This window comes from Octopus bimaculoides, chromosome 1, assembly GCF_046866305.1.
Source record: "Octopus bimaculoides isolate indiv1 chromosome 1, ASM4686630v1, whole genome shotgun sequence".
NCBI lineage: Eukaryota > Metazoa > Mollusca > Cephalopoda > Octopoda > Octopodidae > Octopus > Octopus bimaculoides.
This window is the reverse complement of record NC_142928.1, coordinates 98,131,376-98,143,875: the sequence shown is the minus strand read 5'-3', so window position 1 is coordinate 98,143,875 and position 12,500 is coordinate 98,131,376. Positions and strand designations below refer to the sequence as shown.

The 12,500-nt window shown below is 38.4% G+C and overlaps 1 long non-coding RNA gene across 1 annotated transcript in view; it reads right to left on the bottom strand.

Annotated features, from left to right (window-relative positions):
* Positions 1 to 9,973: 9,973 nt before the first annotated feature.
* Positions 9,974 to 12,500, bottom strand: part of LOC149137638 (uncharacterized) — a 45,329-nt gene continuing 42,802 nt past the window's right edge. The window contains exon 3 of the long non-coding RNA XR_016238806.1: positions 9,974 to 10,030. This is a non-coding gene — a long non-coding RNA (uncharacterized LOC149137638). The remainder of the gene's footprint in view (positions 10,031 to 12,500) is intronic.

Below are 12,500 nucleotides of genomic sequence, written 5' to 3'. Positions count from 1 at the left end.
GCCACACTTAAGTGGCAATATACTACACTTTATCGTGCAGTTACTGTTAATACTTCATTTAGAGAATTAACATTGCTTGTTTTCACCTTTTCAATATCAGTGAAGAATGCCACTGGAAAAGAAAATATAAGATTTTGCCAGGTTTTTCTCTCTCACCAAGGTCATCAGCTGTCGAACGCCGAAGAAGGGAAATAACCCTGAAATCCGGATACGTTCGTGCTGCTGGTCGTGGTGAGAGGGATAACTCCCTTGGCAAACAGGACACAGTCGTGTGTCGATAAGCCAGCTGGAGGAGATGTCCTCCTGGGGCTAAAAGCAACAGTAACATCCACCCCTAGGGGTCAGCCACACTTAAGTGGCAATATACTACACTTTATCGTGCAGTTACTGTTAATACTTCATTTAGAGAATTAACATTGCTTGTTTTCACCTTTTCAATATCAGTGAAGAATGTCACTGGAAAAGAAGATATAAGATTTTGCCAGGTTTTTCTCTCTCACCAAGGTCATCAGCTGTCGAACGCCGAAGAAGGGAAATAACCCTGAAATCCGGATACGTTCGTGCTGCTGGTCGTGGTGAGAGGGATAACTCCCTTGGCAAACAGGACACAGTCGTGTGTCGATAAGCCAGCTGGAGGAGATGTCCTCCTGGGGCTAAAAGCAACAGTAACATCCACCCCTAGGGGTCAGCCACACTTAAGTGGCAATATACTACACTTTATCGTGCAGTTACTGTTAATACTTCATTTAGAGAATTAACATTGCTTATATATATATATATATACATATATATATATATATATACATATATATATATATATATATACATATATATATATATATATATATATGCATATATATATATATATATATATATATATATACATATATATATATATATACATATATATATTTTTTTTATATAAGCTTTCTGTTGTAATCCGAACTTCGCTAACTGTATTGACCGGTAGGAAACAGTAGAAACCATGTAGATCAAACAATTACTGTTGTACTTCCATTTTGATTAGTAAATACAGAATATATTTGAAAGAAACAACGAAGAGTAGAGAATTACACATTTGTAATGAATGTTCATACATAAATCTCTGCACACACACACACACACACACACACACACACACACACACATCGAAGACGTATGAGCGTTCAGCTTCTGGCGAACGACCTGCACAAATGACTTGTTTATAGTAATCAAATGTTCGTGCCGCACATTAGCTTACTCTCTTCATCGAATCGACGTTGTCTGAAGAGGTGCACTGCGTGCCATGCGTCAGGTGTCGAAGTGATCGCAGAGCAACGTGAGATAAAGTGTTTTTGCTCAAGAACACAAAGCACGGTCTGGCCTAGTAATTGAAATCACCATCTAGCGATCGTGAGTACAACACCCTAACCACTAAACCGTGCGTCCTCACATATATACATACATACATACATATATATATACATACATACATATATACATACATACATATATACATACATACATATATACATACATATATATATATACATACATATGTATACATACATACATATATATACATACATATATATACATACATATATATACATACATATATATACATACATATATATACATACATATATACATACATATACATATATATACATACATATATATACATACATATATATACATACATATATATACATACATATACATACATATATATACATACATATATATACATACATATATATACATACATATATATACATACATATATATACATACATATATATACATACATATATATACATACATATATACATACATATATATACATACATATATACATACATATATATACATATATATACATACATATATATACATACATATATATATATACATACATACATATACATACATACACATACATACACATACATACACATACATACATACATATATATATATATATATATATATATATATATGATTTAGAGAAAGGAACCAATCTTCATGAACTCACCCATGAAAATCCACTGTCTCATATAGAAAAATTGAATAAGTAAATATACTAAAAAGAACTATAATAAAATATAAAGTAATAATCATAAAATATTATTTGGTTCTTTTCTCTAAGTTATATATTTATATATTATATTCTGTGAAACTTAATTTAATTTTAATTTTTGATAAATTGAATTTAATTGAGGTTTTACCAATAAATTTGGATTTTTATCCCTAATATTATATATATATATATATATATATATATATATATATATATATATATATAATCATGGATTAGTGGAATGGTCAACAGCGTGCTTTCGCCATAAAAATGCTTTATAGAAACAACGATATTTTGGAGGGTGCACAGCGTGTGTTCCAATGTCATCTCAATTTAGGGTGTCATGGTCAAGTTCCCTTGAAACACGCGATAAAATGTGGATTAAAAAACTTTGAAGAGACTGGACCGATTCTGAAAAAAAAAAGCCAAGACGACCAAGTGTTCGTACTCCACAGAATATGAAGGCTCTACAGGTTTCCGTCTTACAGAGCCCACGTTGTTCAGCTCGTAAGCATACAGCTGCAGTAAGGGTGTCCTGGGAGAATATTTGCCATATTCTCCATTTGGAACTTAAAATTTCATCCGCACAAGCTGCAGATCATGCAAGAATTGAAGGAGAATGATCACCAATTGCAATCAGAATTCTGTCAAAAAATTATGGAAAACACAAACGAAAACAACGAATTTCTGGACAAGCTGTGGATGTCAGATGAGGCTCATTTTCATCTTACAGGTTATGTTAACAAACAGAACTACCGCTACCGGGCAGACAGCAACCCTAAAGAACTTCATGAACCCTTTACACAGTGGCAAGGTGACGGTATGGTGTGCAGTTTCGTCACACGGGTTCGTCAGACCTTACTCTTTCGAAAATGAAGAGGGGATTGCAACGACTGTCATTTTGGATTGATATGTTGAGATGCTGAAATCTTTCGTTGCACCTGCATTGAACAATTTTTTCGCAACTTCACGATGGTGCGACATCGTACACTACAAGGCAATCAATGGCAGCTGTGCAAGATTTATTCAGTAACCGTGTCATCTCAAGATTCGGTGACATTCACTGGCCTCCAGGATCACCGTTTGTGATGCTGTCTTGAGTGCTACCTTAAGAGTTGGATCTACACGACTCGGCCAAGGACACTGGATAAACTGAAACAAAGAATTCAAGACGAAATTCGTGGTATACCAACTGGGATGCTGCTCCAAGCAATGTAGAACCTCAACAGCAGTTTGACAGAATGCATATGTAGAAGAGGAGGTAATTACAGGACGTAATTTTCAGACATTAATATTCTGGATCACTGATTATTAAAAGGCAAGTTGTTTACTTTCTGTCAAAATATTTTTGTTGGACTTTATTGGGTTTTTCGAAAGTTCCCATTTTCTGGGGGTCACTCTGTATGTGTGTATGTGTGTGTGTGCGTGTGCGTGTGTGTACGTATACTCTTTTACTCTTTTACTTGTTTTAGTCATTTGACTGCGGCCATGCTGGAGCACCGCCTTTAGTCGAGGAAATCGACCCCAGGACTTACTCTTTGAAAGCCTAGTACTTATTCTATCGGTCTCTTTTTGCCGAACCGCTAAGTTACGGGGACGTAAACACACCAGCTTCGGTTGTCAAGCGATGGTGGGGGGACAAATACAGACACACAAACACACATACATATATATATATACATATATACGACGGGCTTCTTTCAGTTTCCGTCTACCAAATCTACTCACAAGGCTTTGGTCGGCCCGAGGCTATAGTAGAAGACACTTGCCCAAAGTGCCACGCAGTGGGACTGAACCCGGAACCATGTGGTTGGTAAGCAAGCTACTTTATTTCATAGATTGGCCATTAAGGCCTTACAAAGAGGGGACAAACAAGGACAGACAAACGTAAAGTAGCTGCGGGCTGGACACGGACATTAATGAGATGAGGATGATAACAAAAGGTGAATAAAAATGAGAGAGGCACCGACGCCCACCGATCGATAACCCCTCGAAAACATCGTTCAATACAAATCCAATAAAAGTCAAAAATTCAATGGCAGTTCAATAAAGTTCAATAAAAGTTCCTTTTAAAGATCTAATCTTCCTCATCCGGGCCTCCAAGCAATTGTCCCGTCGCCATCAGGAGATCTCGCAGTGACGCGCCCGAAAGAAAGTAAATAAAATCCTCTTTTTGACAGGTCTTTTCGACCTCCATGACTTCACTATGATTTAAGACCTCCGCATCCACCTGCGGAGGCCAACGTGGATGGTTTATACATTCCCAGTCGTAACGCTCACGGTCAAATAGATCATCCAGACACTTTTCAACGGGCCCTCCCTTAAGGTAACAGAAGATATACTCCGTTTCCTCATCATCGGAAGTGGCCGCAACCTGCTCTGTCGGTGACACAAATCCCACTGACAGAGCCTCCCGATCCGGTGGCACACTTCCCAACGGAGGGGCAACGGGTTCGGTCGGTGGCACGTCCGCCGACCGTCTCCCGTTTCTCTTTTTCTTTTTTTTCCTTTTACCGGTTGCGGGGGTCGGGGCATCTTTCGGCACACCCGAGGTGTCCTCCTTTCCCGCAACCTCTATTTCTCCTGGTGAGCAACCACCGTTGCTCGCCTTCCTCTTTCTATTCGTGGAGGCCACCGCCTCCACGACTTCCTCCGTCTCCCCCTCCAATGGTGGGGCGGAGGACTCATTCTCTTTTTTCCTCTGCTCCGGGGTCTTACCTCGGCCCTTGGGACAGTTCTTTTTCAAATGGCCGGATTCAAGGCACTTGTGACATTTAGGAGGGCGTCCCTCCAAAATCACTGGATACCTTGCCTGAGCCGTCCTTAAAAAGTCTGGAAACACCAGACTTGCAATCGACTGGGACCAAAGGGTCAACACCGCTTTTGACCCCTCCCAGTCAATTGCTGGCAAAATTTTTACATTGAGGAGCTTGGTTCCGGTGCCGCTCAGACCCCGGCGGAAAGAATCCTCTATCCACTCGGGCTTTATTCCAGGCGGCAACCCGCAGACCCAAGCCCTCGTTATTTTTTGTCCACAATATGTGGGCAGAAACAAAATTTGTTTGCCCTCAATGGGCCCACTCGCAAATTTGCGCGCTTCACTCGGGGAGTCAAAAAGCAACCACACGGTTGCATATTTGACTCCCCTTGAAATATATTTAAAGTTGGCATTAACATTCGTAAGTTCCTTTTCAATAATAGTTTGAGGAAAGACAGTGACGCCATCCAACACCTTTGAGTAGGTCCGGAGCATCACCGTTCTTTCCTCCATTTCTGTCAACCACTGCTTGGGTGGGCACAGTTCCCACTCCAAGACAGTGTTTCCCTTTTTTGCCATGCTTGCAAAAAAAAAATGTTCAACAAAAAAGTTCAGAAAATAGTTCACAAACAAGTTCAACAAAAATGTCCACAAAAAACAAACTAAATACAAAAGAACAGAAGACAGAGCAGAGAAAAGGAAAGAAGGAAGACAGTTTAAGTCAAGGCAACACGATTCCGGCCACCAGCAATACCTATAGGTATTCCAATAAAGGGATTCCAATAAAGGTACTCCAAAATAAAAGTATTCCAGTAAAGGTATTCCAACAACGGTAATCCAGGGCCACAGCAGCAAAATTTTCACAAGTTTTTCGGAGGCGAGATACGCCCACAAAAACAACAATTCTCGCACAGTGAGATACAAAATGTTTTCTTTACTCAAAGTTGCTTTTTTTTTTTTTTGTGGCTCAAAGTCAAAACAAAAGATTTTCGCTACTGTGGGCAAGCGAACCCGCCTCCCACAAACAGCGAATACAAAGTTTGTTCGTACAACGAACACACAAAAAACTCGCCAAGGAAAGCGAAGATGTCACACCGCTGGACAACAATTAAATAGAAGCAATAAATTGCTGCCCAGCTGAGCAACAAAAACGACCTACCCCGGCGAATTCTTCAATTTTTCCTTCTATAGACAGAGCCGAAAACCATGTCTATCTTCGTTCACAGTAATTAGCCAGTCTGGCGCACATGCGCAGTGAGCAAACCGGAAGTAGGCAAGCTACTTACCACACAGCCACTCCTGCGCTTATGTATGTGTGTGTATATGTATATATATTCTTTGTATTATTACATTATTGAACGCACACGTCCTTTTTTTGCAAGTAAGTCTACTATTATTCTGACGTGACTCTATCTTTCTATTTATCTATCTATCTATCTTTCTATTTATCTATCTATCTATCTGTCTATCTATCTATCTATCTTTCTATCTATTTATCTATCTGTCTTTCTCTATCTTTTTATCTATCCCTCTGTCCTGGCCTCTACTTCACTGCTATACCCTTCTGTCCCTTCCTCCTTGTTCAACTTACTCCCTCCACCATCCTCTCTGCTCTCGTGTGACCTGTGGTCAACTTTCTTTTCACTCCAGCCGCTGTGAAGGCAAGACGAACTACTAGCGTTCTACCTCAGATTTGCGTTTGGCCGTACGGCTTTTGAATGTTGTTTTCACTGTCCAATTTTTCCTGTCTTGGTTTGTGTTTGCCACCTTGGAATCCTCTGTGTAGTGGGTTGATCCACTACTCAGGAAGAGACTATTCTAGAGTACGTTCTGTCTTATCTTCGAAACGTCTAGATAGAATAGAGACAGCTGATGAAGGGATATTCCAAGTGGCTTTCCGTTTTCCTATGTGTTCGTTCCGTTGTCTGTAGTTTATTGTTCTAACGTCCTGTACCCTGACATGCATATATATACACATGTAGATGTAAGTATGTACATATATGTGTGTATACATGTATATATATTCTTTGTATTATATATATATATATATATATATATATATATATATATATTTACATATGTATATACATATATAGATAGATAGATAAACAGATAGAAAGATAGACCACCCGAACATACACACATACACAGAAAGATACATGTATACACACATAATATATATATAATCGAAGGGCTTCTCTCAGTTTCCGTCTACCAAAGCCACTCACAAGGCTTTGATCGGCCCGAGGCTGCCCAAGGGCCATGCAGTGGGATTGAACCCGGAACTATGTGGTTGGGAAGCAAACTTCTTACCACAAAATGACGCCTGCTCATGTACGCGCGCGCGCACACACACATATATATCTTTTTCTTTTATGTCTTACTTGTTTCATATGTGTGTGTATGTGTGTGTGCGTGTGTGCGTGTGTGTGTGTGTGTGTGTGTGTGTGTGTGTGTGCGTGTGTGTGTGCGTGTGTGTGTGAAGGCGCGTGGATTATTGGATGAGGTATTCGGTTCGATTTGAGTTCGATTCCTGACGGTGCCTTGTGTCCTTGAGCAATACAGTTTATTTCACGTTGCTTCAGTCCACTCAGCTGGCAAAAATAAGTTGTACCTGTAATTCAAAGTGTTGGCTTTCTCATATTCTGTTACACGCTGAATCTCCCTAAAAAACCCATAGTTCCAACCAGGATGCGACTAGTGGTCATTCTGCGGCAATTAACCTTCCTATTAACACAAATATATATATGTGTGTGTGTGTGTGTGTGTGTGTGTGTGTGTGTGTGTGTGTGTGTGTGTGTGTGTGTGTGATCTCTTGCTTGTGTGGGAAGGTGTCAAAAGGAAGCTGTAAGAGATACAGGATTGTATAACACTCAAAAACAAAGATTTAGTTTGTTGCCAAATGTCCTGTGGTTTTTGACACAATTGTCAGCTCGTCGTCAGTTACTGTTTGTCACATCCACCTGCCTGCTGCCAAAGGCATAATCCGTGGTACTGTATCGTAATCTTGTAAATAGACCTCGTATTGAGTACTCTCGGTCAGAACAAAGCTCAACCAAGAATTTGCGAAAGACAGGGTCGTCATTCGGTACAGAATGTCATAGTGACTGTTTTGTAGGATGACAAAGGCGTCGTTTTCCTAGAATTTTGGAACCTGACTGCGCTGTGAACAATAAGCATTGGAGATATTAGAAAAGCTTCTACTTGCAGAACACATAATTGAGGACAAACATATTTAAACGTAGTAGTGAAGCAAAAGGAATACATAATCAATTGAGATTACATCCTTAATGAGGAAGAAAGTCATTAGTGTTATTGACAAGCAGTTTTCGTAAGGGAAGTCAAAGGAGAGAACTTCGAAATTTAAATTGATTAAAAATTAAATGAGAACATGTCCAGTAAGTGAGTCTGATCTTTGGAATGTACAGATGTATTATTGGACCTCCTCAGTCAAAATATAGCTCGATGCATACCAGGTCGAGCAATGAATTCAGAAGATATAGTTTTTGTATGAATACTATTCACTGATTAAGCAATTTCCAAGAGTTATCTTCTTTATGAGCTGACGTTGTATTATTTATGTCAACTCTACCGCTTTTGTGCCAACTAATGTCTTGGCGTTAAACCCGTCTGAAAGCAAGTTTGGACGTTTAGGACTAACTTATGAAAATGCTTTGGACAGGCAAAGTGTCAAGTTGTATCAAGGACTTTGATTGACGCTTTGTTTATCGACCTCAGTAGGATGAAAAGCAATGATAACTTCAGCGGGATTCGAGCTCGGAACTGAAAGAGCCTGAAGACGTTTTGTTCCACGCTCTAACGTTTCAGCCAATCCACCCCTACCCCTCAGACACCATTTTAATAATACAGTGATAATGACATTATAACACTTCTGTATAGAAGAGATGTAATGCTAACACACCATTTTAGGTGGAAACTGGAGAAATAATTTAACCAAATCCCACTTTATTTATCAGACATATAATACCTAGTGAAACTAATATCCATTTTCATTTTGTTGTTTATTTTTGTTATATTTTTCTAATTTATTCTCTGTTATATTTCTTTTAATAGGAATATTTTGAGGTCTGCTGAGGCTAAGAATATTACTTTCTTAATTGCCTACCAAATCTATTATTTCTGTCTCTGTGTACAGCTAGATTTTATGCCAATATTTTTTATCTTTTACACTTTTGTCTGTTTTTTTTTTTTAATCAATTGTATCTTCTTCTAAATTATGTAGAAGGACCTATTATTATAAGATTTCTATAATATTATATTTGTCACGAGGTTAGAGTGAATGAGAGTTACACTTTTAACAATCCTAAGTATGGAACCAAATCGAAGACATAAACGAAATATTTAACAAACTGAAGGAAATTGGATTGTTACGCCTTAAACAAATTTTAATAAGGAATGAAATCAAAAATATAAACGAATTCTTTGATGGAATGAAGAATTAAGGAGATATATCAATTTTTTGCTTCATATTAGAATAACATGAATAAAACTAAGAATGTCAGCAGATTCAGCTGATTATATTATAGATGTTATGTAATTCATTGCCTATACAAAAATATATACTCTTTACTCTTTACTCTTTACTCTTTTACTTGTTTCAGTCATTTGACTGCGGCCATGCTGGAGTACCGCCTTTAGTCGAGCAAATCGACGCCAAGACTTATTCTTTGTAAGCCTAGTACTTATTCTATCGGTCACTTTTGCCGAACCGCTAGGTTACGGGGACGTAAACACACCAGCATCGGTTGTCAAGCGATGTTGGGGGGACAAACACAGACAAACAAACACACACACACACACACATATATATATATATATATATATATATATATATATATATATATATATATATATATATATATACATATACATATACATATACATATACATATACGACGGTCTTCTTTCAGTTTCCGTCTACCAAATCCATTCACAAGGCTTTGGTCGGCCCGAGGCTATAGTAGAAGACACTTGCCCAAAGTGCCACGCAGTGGGACTGAACCCGGAACCATGTGGTTGGTAAGCAAGCTACTTACCACACAGCCACTCCTGCGCCTATATGGCTCTAAATTATATATTTCATGAAAATTACTGATAGACTTTAATGGAAAAATCAATAATTCATCACTCACCTGTATTAAACTCCCACTGCATGCATTTTAAAACCCATATCCATGCACTGACAAACCCTAATAGAAATAATGAAACATCGTTATCCTATTTCATATATATATATATATATATATATATATATATATAAACAATATATGAGTATATGCATATATATGTACATGTATGTACATACCTTCATCTACATGTATACATAGATACATAACTGGGTACATGACGTGGCAAAAGAACATGGACAAAATGATAGACAAGGTACAACAAACAAGGAAGCCACATAGAAACATCTCCTTCATCAGCTGCCACCATTAAAACACCGGCGTTTCGAAGAATTAAGGCAGTACGCATTGTTGAAATGGTTCTTCCCACGAACACAAATTAAATCATTTTCGTGGAGGATAGTGGCGGACGGAAAACAAGACAGGAAAACGAAACGGTGAATAAACAAACAAGCAAAAAGGCTGTACAGCCAGACGTGAAGTGTGTATGTATTGAACTCTGTGAAGCACATATATATATATTCTTTTTTAAAGTTTAAAGAATGGTATAGTCAATAAGGTTTTTTTTTTTGTATTAATAGGTGAGAAAGATGAAAGGTAAATTTTACCTCGGCATGATTTGAACATGACTAATTACTGCGCTTATTTTATTCAATCTTCTTCCGATACTCTTCCCCATTAGTAACAATAACACCAAGAATAACACTGGTGATAATCTTTTCTACTATAGGCACAAGGCCTGAATTTTTTGGGGTGGAGGGGCCCCCAGTGCATAACTAGTACTTGTTTTATCGACCTCGAAAGGATGAAAGACAAAGTCGACCTGGGCGGAATTTGAACTCAGAAAGAAAAAGACGGACGAAACGCCGCTATGCGTGCTAACGATTCTGCCAGCGTAACACCGGTAATGATGCTACTGCTTATGATGTGGATTGTGATGATGAGGATGATGGGAGCGAGAAGGAAGAGGAGAGTAGAATGACGATGACGATGATGATGATGATGATGATGATGATGATGATGATGATGATGATGATGATGATGATGATGATGATGATGATGATGATGATGATGATGATGATGACGACGACGACGACGATGACGACGACGACGACGACGACGACGACGACGACGACGACGACGACGACGAGGAGGAGGAGGAAGAGAAGCAGGAGGAAGAAGAAGAGCAGGAGGAAGAAGAAGAGCAGGAGGAAGAAGAAGAGCAGGAGGAAGAAGAAGGTGTTGAAAATGGGGGACATAATGGCAATGGTGAGGAGGAGAAAGAGGATGATGAAGAGGGGAGAGGTAGATGATGAGGATGACGATGATGAGGAGGACAAGGAGGAGGAGAAAGGGGATGGTAATGACGAAAAGGAAGATGAGGAGTAGGAAGAGGATGGCGGTGGTAAGGAAGAGAAGGAGGAGGAAGAGGATGGCGGTGGTAAGGAAGAGGAGGAGGAGGAGGAGGAGGAAGAAGAAGAAGAAGAAGAAGAAGAAGAGGAGAAGGAGGAGGAAGATTGCTTCTGCTGGTGGTGATGATAGTGGTGGTGACGGAATTAGCAGAGGTGGCGGCAGCAGTGATGATGATGATGTTGATGATGATGATGATGATGATGATGATGATGATGATGATGACGTCAATGCTTATAAACGGAGGCGTAATTATACACATTTAGAAGTGAAAGAGAAAGCTGCTAGATGCTAACCAAAACACAACGAGTTAAGCTGATGCTCTGGGAAAAAAAGGAATACAATTACACACACACACACACACACACACACACACACATATATATATATATATATATATACATACATGCATACATACATACATACATACATACATATAAAGATATGTAAATAAATATGGAACAACCATGCGCCCGTAGCTATTTTGTTGAGGCATCGAGCCAGCCAGCGTTCAGCTTAAAACATCATGAGAAACGATAGCACGCCCGTCTACATAGAGTTTCGATAACAAATTAGCTGGATTGAGGTAGCGTGAAAAGAAATTTAGAATAAATAAAAAAAGATTGATTAGTAGAGGTGATAGAATAGAAGAGGAAATTTTGTTAAAATTCTAACACATACACATGCGTGTACGTGTCCATATATAATATCCAATATGTATGCATGTGTGCATATATATATATATATATATATACACACAGACATATACCTAAACAAAGATGTAATTTAAATGATTATTAAATACATAATACATTTATACTTTCATACATACACATATATGCATGTGTACTTGTGTATGCAAACACACATACACACACAGACCCCCCCCCCCCTCACACACACGCACACACATATATATATATATTCATATTTGTATTTACGTGTGTATATATATATATATGTGTGTGTGTGTGTGTGTGTGTGTGTGTATGTACATATGTGTATATAAAGAGAGATTTTAAATCACTAAATAGATAATGTACACACACATATATATATATACACAAATATGCAAATGAATATGAGGATTATGCATGTATTTTTGTATGTATTTATGCGGGCA